We start from the raw sequence: 14,252 nt of genomic DNA on the forward strand, positions 1-14,252 counted from the left end.
GCTTCATCGCTCAGTCATGTCCAATTCTTTGTGACTCCATGGACTGTAGTCTGCCAGGATCCTCTGTCCATAGGGATTCTCTAGGCAAGAATGAGTGGGTTGCCATGCCCTTCTCCAGGGAATCTTCCCAACCGAGGGATCGAACCCAGGTCTCCCGCATAGCAGGCAGATTCTTTAATGCCTGAGCCACCAGGAAAGCCCTAAAGACACCTTACTTAATGTATATTTTTGACTCATTAACATTGAACTCATGGCCAGCAGCACTAAACTTATGCCTGAATGAAGTTAATCTAACAGATATTTTCTCCATAAGACACATCACAGCCATTTTGAGTTTAGGAAAAGACAGCACTTCAGCATTATGCTTGGGGAGTCATTTTAAACAGCAAGTGTATGAAGTGTTAGTCACTCAGTCATTTCCAACTCTTTGCAGCCCTATAGATTATAGCCCACCAGGTTCCTCTGTCCATGGGAATTCTCCAGGCAAGAATATTGGAGTGGGTTGCCATGCCCTCCTCCACTGTATCTTCCCAACCCAGGAATCGAACCCAGGTCTTCTGCGTTGCAGGCAGATTCTTTACCATCTGAGCCACCAGGGAAGCCCCCTTAAACAGCAAAATCACCAACACAAAGCTCAAAATTTTGAAAAATGTGGCACTAAATAGCCTGTGCAAATAAGGCTGTTAACAGTGTGAGAGCTGGAACAAGAAGGCAGAATATCAGATTATTCAATCTCAGCTAAGTGCCCAGAGACTCAAATTTCTCACTACTCTGTATTTATGCACAAATGACTACAAAAGTGCTACAAGTACAGTCAGTCCTCTGTATCTGCAGGTTCAACCAACAGTGGTTGAAAAATACCGAAAAAAAAAAATTCCAGAAAGTTCCAAAAAGCAAAAGTTGAATTTGCTTGCAATGACAACTATTTACATAGCATTTTCATTGTATTAGGTATTATAGGTAATCTAGAGATGGTTTAAAGTATACAGAAGGATGTGTGTAGGTTCCATTTAAACACTGCGCCATTTTATAAAAGGGATTTGGGTGTCCATAGAATTTGGTGTCTGGTGGGGTGTCTTTGAACTAATCCCCTGTGACTACTATCTTCCCTGGTGGCTCAAACAGTAAAGAACCTACCTGTAATGCAGGAAACCCAGGTTCAATCCCTGGGTTGGGAAGATCCCCTGGAGAAGCGAATAGCAACCCCTCCACTATTACTGCCTGGAGAATCCTGTGGACAGAGGAGACCGGTGGGCTACATTCCATGGGGTCACAAAAAGTCAGACATTGCTGAGTGACAAGCACTTTCACTTTTTCACCTGTGACTACTGAAGGAACCCTTTATTGCTTTAGAGGTTACAAATACATATACATTTTAGTGAATAGGCAAATTTGCAAATTCAGAATCCCCCAATAGTGAGGATCAACTGTATTTTGTTTGACTAGGATGGTGACACCAAGAAACGAACATTGAGCTGAAATGATTGGGATTACAGGATGTCCCCACTTCCAGATGTTGACTGGAAGCTGATTGCTTCACACTTACTTTTCCCTACAGGCCAGTAGAGGCATGAGAGTCTGGAACTCCTGTTGTGGTTTACCTCTTCCATCAAGGGCAGGTCTGAGAAACCATCCTTTGTGTGCTATTTATCCCAGTGAAATGGGATGAATGAGTATCAGGGGCAGGCTTGGACGGGAAGGAAATCATAGGAAACAGAGACTTGCCTGATGGAAGGGAGGGCAGAGATATTCTAGTGTCTATCCAGGTCAGGTCAGGATTGTGGACCCCCAGTTTCCAGGGCCTCGGGTTTCTCAAGGAGCACACAGGGCACCACGGGAGGTACTGCCCACTTCCTCCAGCCCAGCCTCTCCTCTGCAGGCCGTTGGGTGGGGCCTGGACCAGTCCACCCTCTTGTTCTTCCCTAAGGACATTTCTCTACAGTTTCAAATGGGTGGTCTCTCCTTGGGCAAGAACTGGGAGAGAAAAAAAAAGGAAAACAAAGAACTTCCCTAGTGGTCCAGTGGTTAAGACTGCATGCTTCCAATGCAGTGGACGCAGGTTGGATCCCTGGTTAGGGAACTAATATCTTACATACAGTGGGGTGCAGCCAAAAGAAAAAGAACTGGGAGAAAGTGGTGAATAGACAAGTTCCCAGCATCTATTCCCAGCATGTGAGGAGTGAGTTTTCCAAGGATCTGAAATCTATCCATTAAGCACACAAATTAGAATTTCTAGGCATCTGGGTAGAAATTTTTTGGATAAACATTTTGTTTCACTGCCAGGTAAAATGATAATATTAAACATAAAATAGTTTGTGGCATCACTCTTACTACGCTACAGTTTTTCACTGAAACGACTTCCTTAGGGCTCAAAGACTTCTATACTAAACACCAACAGCTGTCTTCCTTTTGTTTATCGTTTGTTGGATTTTGACCATTTAGCTGGTCAGTAATTACTCTGCTCCTATCAGTGTTCTCATCAAGTCCAGAAAACAGTCAGGTTCAGACTTAGCAGGGTAGATCTGAGCTGTTAAGCCAGAAAAAGTCATCTGGAAACTCCAGAGTAGATGCTGCAGAGAGTCTGCTTGCTGACTCTGAGTTTCAGAGAATTCTACAGAATTATCGCTGTAGTGGGTTCCCTTGTCCTGTGTCTTGGTCAAGATTTTCAATTCTGAAACAAAGACCTATTACTTCTGCAGTTTTTCCCAGGCCTGGCCTCCTAGTGACAAACTCTCTTGCTTTTGCCATGCTGTGGTCTTGTAAGCTGATCATCAACCTCCACACCCACTCTGTGACCACTTTTTATTTTTTAATTTAGTGGTTACGCAGTATTGAATTTTAAAACAATATTTATATATTGATTTATTTATGGCTGCTTTGGGTCTCAGTGTGCAGGCTTCTCTCTAGTTGTGACACATAGGCTCAGTAATTGTGACACACAGGCTTAGTTGCCCCAAGACATTTGGAATCTTAGTTTCCTGACCAGGGATGAAATCCAGATCCCCTGTACTGGAAGGTGGATTCTTAACCACTGGATCACAAGGGAAGTCCACATGGCCCTTCTTTTCTTAACTGCTTTCCCGCTTTCTGGTCCAGCTGTTGAGGCTGGTGCTGCTGGCCAGAGATGGGTCATTACCATGTGCAGCTGAACAGCTGTATCCCAGAATTAGGTTGTTTGCTCAGAGATGGATTGATAGAAAATCTCAGTAGGTGGAAGATTTCAGGCATGGCAAACTTTTCCCCTGAGGGGCTAGAGAAAGAAAGTAGCAGAAGAGTAACTTCAGAATGCCTGAACTATCTGAAGGAGTTTCTAGAACTCCTAATGAGAGGCTACTTCTAGAAAAGTAAAATTTCTAGCCATTCCACAGTCAGTATAACAAAGACAAAAATTTTTTTGTTTCGTTTTGTCTGGACTGAACAAATGTTGATTTCACCATGCATCAGCTTCCTGACGCAAGCAAACTCCAAATGGGAAAAAAGTTTCCTCCCTACCTCTGGGGATGGCATAGGTGCCCAACACCCCTCCCTCACCCCCATCACTCCCTTCCCCACCCCATCACGCAGACCAGAAGCCAGGGATGCACGACAGAATGTCCTTTTCCCTCCTGCCCCACAACAAATCTGTCATGAAGTTCCATCATGACGCTCCATCCCACAAGTGTCATCAATATGTGTCAGTCCTCACCACTGCTTCATTCCAGGTTCTGGTTTCTGATGTTCCACCTGCCACACCATCATCTGATAGAACTTCCCAAAAGGTGAGTAGTGTTCTGTGCCCCTTTTGTTGTTGTTTAGTCACTAAGTTGTGTCCAACTCTTTATGAGCAAATGGACTGCAGCATGCCAAGCTCCTCTGTCCTCCACTGTCCCCCAGAATTTGCTCAAATTCATGTCCATTGAATTGATGATGCCATCCAACATCTCATCCTCTATCGTCCCCTTCTCCTCCTGCCCTCAATCTTTCCCAGCATCAGGGTCTTTTCCAGTGAGACAGCTCTTCACATCAGGTGGCCGAAGTATTCGAGCTTCAGGTTAGGCATCAGTCCTTCCAGTGAATATTCAGGGTTGATTTCCTTTAGAATTAACTGATTTGATCTCCTTGCAGTCCAAGGGGTTCTCAAGAGTCTTTTCCAGCACCACAATTTGAGAGCATTAATTCTTGGGTACTCAGCTTTCTTTGTGGTCCAACTCATATGTTCCTTTGCACATCACCAACAGTTTCATCAGTTTCATCAGCATGGCAGGTGCAGCCTTTCTCTACTTTGCTGACAAAACATGTGTTTGTTGTCAGCTCAGGGGCTTTTCACCAGACTCCTCAATTTGCCTGGTAGTTCCACCTAGAAGATGGACCGAGAAATGTGCCGAATCCCAGATGTCCACCTGATAACTCAGTAACCCCAGACAAGTTATTTAACATTTATGAGACTCACTTTTTGCATCTGTCAAATGGAGATAATTATTAATACATCGAGCATCAAAACTCATCAATTAAACTGGCATTGGAATCAGGGGACATGTAAAGAAGTGACTTACATTTTACACAACTTTAGATTATTGGCTTCTCTAGTAAGAATGCATGCATGTGTAGTCATGTCGAGCTCTTTGTGAACCTTTGGACTGTAGTCCACCAGGCTCCTCTGTCCATGGGATTTCCCAGGCAAGAATACTGGAGTGGGTTGCCATTTCCTTCTTTGGGGGATCTTCCCAACCCAGGGATCAAACCTGCGTCTCCTGTGTTTCCTGCATTTCAGGCAGATTCTTTACCTGCTGAACCATGGGGGATATGCATTACTTTCACTAATAAAAATATTCAAGGGATGAAAAAATAGTCTGGTAGAATTTGTGTAGTGTCTGGTTTAAATCCAGCTTGCCCACTTATTTGCTGTGTGACTGTGGGTGAGTTACTTAACTTTTCTGTGCTTACTCTGCTAGTTTGTAAAATAAGAGTAACTATAGTACTTACCTTGCAGAGTTATTTATTGTAATCATTAAATGAGTGACATACATTAAGTATTTGGAATAGTGCTGGCACATTAGAAGTGCTGCATAGGAGAATTCCCTTCTGGTCTGATGGCTGGTACTCCACATTCCTAATACAGGAGGCCTGGTCGGGGAACTAGATCCCAGATGCTGCAACTAAAGATTCTGTGTGCTGCAATGAAGATCTCACATGCTGCAGCTAAGACCTGGCACAACCAAGAAAAAAAAGAAAAAAAAATAAAGACCATGAGAAGTGCTGCCTAGGACTTTGCTGACATTAGTGATGGATGATGAGACAGTAAATGAATCATGCCTGTCTGATGTCTTCTGCTCTCCCCACATATTTCCTAGGATTGCTGCGAGGATCCAATGAAGTGATGTACAAGTGACCCTGCTCCGTGTTGAGTGCTCAGTGCCTGCTAAATGTATACCAATTCTCCTCCCTCCTGCTTTCCTTGCATTTCATACCTCAGTTGGAGGACTTTTCCTTTTCAAAGGCTTTCCTGATGCCTAGGCTGTCTGGGCCAATCCCACACGTTTCTATGTTAGGACACTTTTCACACGACCATGTCATTGTTGGTTTACTTCTGTGTTCTCCACCAGACTCTTAGAAATTTACAACAAAATTGTCTTAATTTACCCTTGCATTTCTAGTCCTTGGCCTAGTACCCGGCAAAGAGCAGGAGCTCAGTATACATTTGCTGTATTTTTTCGTAAATTAGTATGATCTCTACCTTCATGCAGTTTAGGGTGAAAAGAATGCAAATATCTGAAAGGTCAATCCTATCAACAAATGTAAAGGTCTGTTTTTGGTATATGATGGCACAGGGGCAGTGAGGGTGGAGGAGAACTCCAGCTCTGGGAAAGGGTCAGGAGACATGGGTGGAGTGTCCAGATTGGTTGCTGAGCATCATGGCAGACTCAGCAACATGTACCTAACTTCTGTGAAAGGAGGTCCTGTAAGCTGGAGAAGATGACAAAAATGCCAGGCTCCAGGCAAGCCCTTGTGGCTCAGATGGTAAAGAGTCTGCCTGCAATGCAGGAGACCTGGGTTAATTTCCTGGGTTGGGAAGATCCCCTGGAGAAGGAAATGGCAACCCACTCTAGTATTCTTGCCTGGAAAATCTCATGGATGGAGGAGCCTGGTGGGCTACAGTCCATGGGGTTGCAAAGAGTTGGACACGACTGAGTGACTTCACTTTCACTTTCCAGGCAAGTGCTTCACACACCAGTGATTAAGCACCAGACTTGGGGTAGCTTGTCAGCAGTATTTGAGCCACACTTTGAGGGAATGGCTTCCCCAGAGGCTCAGATGGTAAAGAATCTGCCTGCAATGCAGGAGACCTGGGTTCTGATCCTCGGGTTGGGAGGATCCCCTAGAGAAGGGAATGGCTACCCACTCCACTATTCTGGCCTGGAGAATTCCATGGACAGAGAGCCTGGCGAGGTATAGTCCATAGGATTGCAAAGGGTTGGACATGACTGAGCAGCTAGCACTTTCACTCTGAGGGGGTGGGCAGAAATTAGGCTCATGGGGAGGAGGCTGGAATATTTCAGGCAGGGTAATAGCTTGAGACGAAATAGTTTAAAGGAAATGAAGAGACAGACAGGAAAGACTCACATATCTTTACTGTCCACAAAGAAGAATTAAAAGACTCGTTGGCTTGTGAGTGGTGGCATTTTACTTCATCTATCAGTTTTGAAGGAAAGCAGGAAGAACATGACCTGGACTGTGAAAGAAAAGCTGGGAGACAGAGGGATCTGCTCAAATCTGGAGAAAACGGACTATAATTTCAGTGAAATTACATTTTAAAAAACAGCACACTCTTGCATTTAAAACAAAACAAAAGCAGTAGTTATGGAGATAGTTAAGCTCATAACCAAATGTTTTTATTGCTTTGAAGTTTAATTTAGTTGTTTAAATGAATTTTAATCTTCTAAATCCACAACTCAGTAAAAAGGTCTTAAAACAAACACCCTGGCACCTAGTTGTTTTGTATTTAGCTTTGAAGAACCAGATGGGACATACAAATAACAGTCTTTTTATTGTTGCTTAACTGTATTTTCTAAATGTTGTTTTTTTTTTTTTCCAATGCGGTATTACTTGAGGAACTTTAAAAGTTCTGAAATAAAAACAGACACAAGTTAGGACAACCTCTGCATTTTTTTGAGCTCATAATCTTCCGTCTCTGGCTCATTTGCCTTACAGAGCAGTAGCCCAAGAGACAGTGATAGAAAGGAAACATGCAGGTTCTTTGGTGTCTATTTATGTGTACTTTGCACCTTATCTACATTTTTGTGATGCTTAGACTTGAATAGCAACAAGATAGCTGGAAACCATCTCTTCTTTGGTTAACCTTTGGCTATTGCCAGTGATTGAGTGACAGATCCTGTTGTTAATGGATGTTGTCCTTTAAGTGGAAAATCACTGGTCCACACAGCATTGGGGGCAGCTACAGGCACAGTGCAGTTTTCAAATCACTCTACCTGTGATGCAAGAGAGATGATCCTCCCCCCATCCACCCCTGTTTCAAGCTGTTTTGTCCAACCTGACAATGGGGTGATGGTGGAAAGAATAATGTTTTCCCTAAAGATGTCCATGTCCTAATCCCCAGAAGCTGTAAGTTACTTACATGACAAAAGGGACTTTGCAGATATCATTAAATTAAGGATAGTGAGTTACCCTGGATTATCAAGGCAGACCCAGTGTAATCTCAAAAGTGTTTGTTAAAAGAGAGGCAGGAGTTTCAGTGTTGGCAGAGAGGGCAACGTGAAGATGGAAGCAGAGAGGGAGAGTTTAAGATGCTTATGCTGCAGGCTTTGAAGGTGGAGGAAGGGGCCATGAAAGCAGGCAGTTTCTAAAAGCTGGAAAAGGCAAGGAAGCAGATTCTTTCCTAGAATCTCCAGAAGGATCTCAGGCTTGGTGACACCTTGATTTTAGCCCAGTGGGAACCATCTTGTATTCCTGATCCCCAGAACTGTAAGATAGGAAGTTAGGGTTGTTTTAAGCTGCCAAGTTAGTGGTAATCTGTTATAGCAGGGATGGGTCACTGAAGTGCTGGTCTTGAGAAAACGAAAGTTACTCATGGACAGGAACTAATCACCCAGGGATAGTGTGAACCAGAATCTTCAAAGTCATTACACTATGAACTGCATGTGAAAGAAGGAAAATGTTACTCTTTTGGGCCCAACAGGTGGTCTGCCAAGGTGGCAACCTTACAAAAGCCCATGATGATGAGCATTGTTACTTGGCTGATAAGAATATATATTATGCTAGAAAAGGGGACCTTTTTTTTTAAGTTCCAGAAACACTATTTAAAAATGGAGTTGTAAATACATAACAAAATAACATAAGTAATAAAGGTAACAAAAATAAGTAAGGAGAATAATGTATCCATGCAAAATAAAAATAACATGGTAAAAGTCCAAATATTTGTAATTGAACAAAACTGTATAAACACTTAAACAATACTGTAAGTAGAATAGATGTTAATATTTTCCTAAATAGCTCCTTACCTTCTACTTCCATGTTGACATAATCAGTACCCAAACATTAAACAAAGAGGAAACAATGGTGATTATTTTGTTCTACTTTTTCTTCGAATGGATTGACCCTGTTTTAATGTTTCATTTATCGGAGGAACTTTTTTGGAAAGAAATACCCCTTTTCATTAGACAATAGATAGGCTACAGGTACACTGTAGAAAACATAAAATGTAGGAAAACAGAGAATGAAAATCATCTGTAACTCAACTCAGAAAACCACTATTTTAGCATTTTTCTTTTAACAAGTTTTGCAATTCTTAAGATTACAGAGTATAAGTAAGTTTGAATCATTTTATTTAATATATCATAAGCATTCCCCGCATCACTATAAATTCTCTGAAAATGTTGCTTTTAATGATGATGCCATGCTCAACTACCATTCATATTCTAAAGTGACCTACTAGTGCTGTTACTGAGCACTTAAGATGTTTGGGCTTTCCAGTACAATGAATAACAGTGCAGTGAATATTTCTATATAATAATCATTGTCTGAATTTTGGATTTTATCCTTAAGATAAATACCCAAAATAGAATACCTGCTTTAGACGCTGTGGATAAAATCAAGGTCTATTAAATTTATTGAAAAAATATTTTTCCATTAGGTGTGTACTGATTTCCTCTTATTAGTAGTTTATATTGGCTGAGAAATATGCATATTGTAATCTTGGAACAGTTCAGTTCAGTTCAGTTGCTCAGTCGTGTCCGACTCTTTGCGACTCTATGAATCACAGCACGCTAGGCCTCCCTGTCCATCACCAACTCCCGGAGTTTACCCAAGCCCATGTCCATCGAGTCGGTGATGCCATCCAACCATCTCATCCTCTCTTGTCCCCTTCTCCTCCTGCCCCCAATCCTTCCCAGCATTAGAGTCTTTTCCAATGAGTCAATCTTCGCATGAGGTGGCCAAAGTATTGGAGTTTCAGCTTCAACATCAGTCCTTCCAATGAACACCCAGGACTGATCTCACCTAAGATGGACTGGTTGGATCTCCTTGCAGTCCAAGAGACTCTCAAGAGTCTTGTCCAACACCACAGTTCAAAAGCATCAATTTTTCGGCACTCAGCTTTCTACACTGTCCAACTCTCACATCCATACATGACTACTGGAAAAACCATAGCCTTGACTAGACGGATCTTTGTTGGCAAAGTAATGTCTCTGCTTTTAAATATGCTATCTAGGTTGGCCATAACCTTCCTTCCAAGGAGTAAGCATCTTTTAATTTCATGGCTGCAATCACCATCAGCAGTGATTTTGGAGCCCCCCAAAAATAAAGTCTGACACTGTTTCCCCATCTATTTCTCATGAAGTGATGGGACCAGATGCCATGATCTTAGTTTTCTGAACGTTGAGCTTTAAGCCAACTTTTTCACTCTCCTCTTTCACTTTCATCAAGAGGCTCTTTAGTTCTTCTTCACTTTCTGCCATAAGGGTGGTGTTATCTGCATATCTGAGGTTATTGATATTTCTCCCAGCAATCTTGATTCCAGCTTGTGTTTCTTCCAGCCCAGCGTTTCTCATGATGTACTCTGCATCTAAGTTAAATAAGCAGGGTGACAATATACAGCCTTGACGTACTCCTTTTCCTATTTGGAACCAGTCTGTTGTTCCATGTCCAGTTCTAACTGTTGCTTCCTGACCTGCATACAGGTTACTCAAGAGACAGATCAGATGGTCTGGTATTCCCATCACTTTCAGAATTTTCCACAGTTTATTGTGATCCACATAGTCAAAGGCTTTGGCATAGTCAATAAAGCAGAAATAGATGTTTTTCTGGAACTCTCTTGCTTTTTTGATGATCCAATGGATGTTGGCAATTTGATCTCTAGTTCCTCTGCCTTTTCTAAAACCAGCTTCAACATCTGGAAGTTCACGGTTCACGTATTGCTGAAGCCTGGCTTGGAGAATTTTGAGCATTACTTTACTAGCATGTGAGATGAGTGCAATTGTGCGGTAGTTTGAGCATTCTTTGGCATTGCCTTTCTTTGGGATTGGAATGAAAACTGACCTTTTCCAGTCCTGTGGCCACTGCTGAGTTTTCCAAATTTGCTGGCATATCAAGTGCAGCACTTTCACAGCATCATCTTTCAGGATTTGAAATAGCTCAACTGGAATTCCATCACCTCCACTAGCTTTGTTCGTAGTGATGTTTTCTAAGGTCCAGTTGACTTCACATTCCAGGATGTCTGGCTCTAGGTGAGTGATCACACCATCGTGATTATCTGGGTCGTGAAGATCTTTTTTGTATAGTTCTTCTGTGTATTCTTGCCACCTCTTCTTAATATCTTCTGCTTCTGTTAGGTCCCTACCATTTCTGTCCTTTATCAAGCCTATCCTTGCATGAAATGTTCCCTTGGTATCTCTGATTTTCTTGAAGAGATCTCTAGTCTTTCCCATTGTGTTGTTTTCCTCTATTTCTTTGACTGATTGCTGAGGAAGGCTTTCTTTTCTCTCCTTGCTATTCTTTGGAACTCTGCATTCAGATGGGAATATCTTTCCTTTTCTCATTTGATTTTTGCTTCTCTTCTTTTCCCAGCTATTTGTAAGGCCTCCGCAGACAGCCATTTTGCTTTTTTGCATTTCTTTCCCATGGGCATAGTCTTGATCCCTGTCTCCTGTACAATGTCACGAACCTCTGTCCATAGTTCATCAGACACTCTGTCTATCAGATCTAGTCCCTTAAATCTATTTGTCACTTCCACTGTATAATCATAAGGGATATGATTTAGGTCATACCTGAATGGTCTAGTGGTTTTCCCTACTTTCTTCAATTTAAGTCTGAATTTGGCAATAAGGAGTTCATGATCTGAGCCACAGTCTGCTCCTGGTCTTGTTTTTGCTGACTGTATAGAGCTTCTCCATCTTTGGCTGCAAAGAATATAATCAGTCTGATTTCAGTGTTGACCATCTGGTGATGTCCATGTCTAGAGTCTTCTCTTGTGTTGTTGGAAGAGGGTGTTTGCTATGACCAGTGTGTTCTCTTGGCAAAACTCTATTAGCCTTTGCCCTGCTTCATTCTGTACTCCAAGGCCAAATTTGCCTGTTATGCCAGGTGTTTCCCGACTTCCTACTTTTGCATTCCAGTCCCCTCTAATGAAAAGGACATCTTTTTTGGGTGTTAGTTCTAAAAGGTCTTGTAGGTCTTCATAGAACCGTTCAAGTTCAGCTTCTTCAGCATTACTGGTCAGGGCATAGACTTGGATTACCATGATATTGAATGGTTTGCCTTGGAAACAAACAGAGATCATTCTGTCGTTTTTGAGATTGCATCCAAATACTGCATTTCGGACTCTTTTGTTGACCATGATGGCTACTCCATTTCTTCTAAGGGATTCCTGCCCACAGTAGTAGATATAATGCTCATCTGAGTTAAATTCACCCATTCCAGTCCATCTTAGTTTGCTGATTCCTAGAATGTCGACGTTCACTCTTGCCATCTCCTGTTTGACCACTTCCAATTTGCCTTGATTCATGGACCTAACATTCCAGGTTCCTATGCAATATTGCTCTTTACAGCATCGGACTTTGCTTCTGTCACCAGTCACATCCACAGCTGGGTATTGTTTTTGCTTTGGCTCCATCCCATCATTCTTTCTGGAGTTATTTCTCCACTGATCTCCAGTAGCATATTTGGCACCTAACAACCTGGTGAGTTCATCTTTCAGTGTCCTATCTTTTTGCCTTTTCATACTGTTCATGGGGTTCTCAAGGCAAGAATACTGAAGTGGTTTGCCATGCCCTTCTCCAGTGGACCACATTCTGTCAGACCTCTCCACCATGACCCATCCGTCTTGGGTGGCCCCACATGGCATGGCTTAGTTTCATTGAGATAGACAAGGCTGTGGTCCGTGTGAAAAGATTAGCTAGTTTTCTGTGATTATAGTTTCAGTGTGTCTGCCCTCTGATGCCTTCTTGCAACACCTACCGTCTTACTTGGGTTTCTCTTACCTTGGACGTGGGGTATCTCTTCATGGTTGCTCCAGCAAAGTGCAGCCGTTGCTCCTTACCTTAGACAAGGGGTATCTACTCACTACGGCCCCTCCTGACCTTGAATGTGGAGTAACTCCTCTTGGCCCTCCTGTGCCCTCGCAGCCGCTGCTCCTTGGACCTGGGTTAACTCCTCTCGGCCGCCGCCCCCAGCCAGTGGCTTTCAAATATATCTTATTCAGTTCAGTTCAGTCGCTCAGTCCTGTCCGACTCTTTGTGACCCCATGAATTGCAGCACCCACTATGTATCATAACCCAATACACGCACACACACACAAAAACAAAGATTTCTCTTTCAACATAAGATGCACTACCACTATGATGTTAAGCTTTCTATTATCTTCCATTTTTTTAATGCTAGTTTTGATTCATAAGGTGATTTCAAGGCCTGTGAATGAGCTATGACCCAGTTTGAAAAAACTGCTTTAGATCATGGTGGTATAACCAGCTGAGTGTAATTCATATTTGCATCTAGAAGGTTCATAGGAACTATGCCTTCTAAAAGTATCTCAGATCTCAAGTTTCCATTTCAAGAAACATGCTTATATGATGAAGTGATCATAGCAGTACATTAAAAACAATATTTGTATTAAACAGCTAATCAAACTTTGGAAAACCTGAATTTTAGCTCTACCTCAAAGCCTAAATATCATCTCAATTAGTACTACATTATAGATGTTTGTTAATTCACAGAATTCTCACAGGTATACACCTTGTGATTTCTATGCATTTAATAATGGAAGATGAAGTGGCAACAACAGAGCCTTAAAATTTTGAATTCTGTGAAATTTTGATATAAGTTTCACCTTTAGTGCTATCAACACTTTTGTGTGTCTGTGAATTCTTCTAGTTAGGCCTTAAAAAAAGATTTCCATTTCCCAGCTAACATCTGGGAAAGGCAAATGAGCAAGTAATGGGCATTTAAAAATAGAGAAAAGGACATAGAAGAAAGTAACCATCTCTATTTTTACACAGGTGTTAGATTAATTTTCTGTTTTCAGGTCTAGAGAAATTCCTTCTCATGTGTTGAATGCTACCACCGTGATGAAATTTTTTAAAAGTCTACCAGAAAATATATCTAAAATATACTGTAGGCCATTCAGCTCTAGATTTTATGAGTAATTTAAATGCCAAACATTTCATGAAACATACTGTATTTGTGATTACTATTCTTTCTCTTTTTTTTTTTTTTCAGGCAGCAAATCAGTGAGAGCCCCAGAAGAAATGCAACAATGATGAAACAGTTGAATGTCAAAGATGGTGAAAAGTGTCTCAAAAATTACGTTATTTTTTATTCACTTTTCCTTTAAAAAATTCAAAGCACTTCACAGACTTTTGTCCTCATTAATTTTCACAGTCCTTTAGTATAACAAACAGACAAAACAATTCTTTTTTTTTTTTTAATTTAAATTTGGCTGCACCGTGTGGCATGTGGGTTCTTAGTTCCCTGACCAGGGATCAAACCCACAGTCCCTGCATTGGAAGCACGGAGTCTTAAACACTAGACCACTAGGGAAGTCCCTGGACAAAACAATCTTCTCTCCACTGAATAGACAGATTTAGAGGGAAAGAAGGGCTATGGCCAAAGGACCTGTCCAGATTCAGAATTCTGGATGAAAAGCTGACATTTGTTATTTTAAGTCACCATCTCACATGTGACCCTGCCTTCAATCACAAGTCCCTCAAGAGTTTGACATGCTGAGACCAGAGATGCTTAAGGGATCTTATCTACCCAATTAGGGT

At 41.8% G+C, this 14,252-nt stretch overlaps 1 long non-coding RNA gene across 1 annotated transcript in view; it reads left to right on the forward strand.

Moving 5' to 3' along the window:
- The window catches only part of LOC145541789 (uncharacterized), a 113,802-nt gene extending 99,965 nt beyond the window's left edge, over positions 1 to 13,837 (forward strand). Inside the window, exon 3 of the long non-coding RNA XR_014079285.1 lies at positions 13,705 to 13,837. This is a non-coding gene — a long non-coding RNA (uncharacterized LOC145541789). The remainder of the gene's footprint in view (positions 1 to 13,704) is intronic.
- Positions 13,838 to 14,252: the final 415 nt, after the last annotated feature.

Source organism: Giraffa tippelskirchi, chromosome 3, assembly GCF_054371585.1.
Source record: "Giraffa tippelskirchi isolate mGirTip1 chromosome 3, T2T-mGirTip1v1.2.pri, whole genome shotgun sequence".
Lineage (NCBI taxonomy): Eukaryota > Metazoa > Chordata > Mammalia > Artiodactyla > Giraffidae > Giraffa > Giraffa tippelskirchi.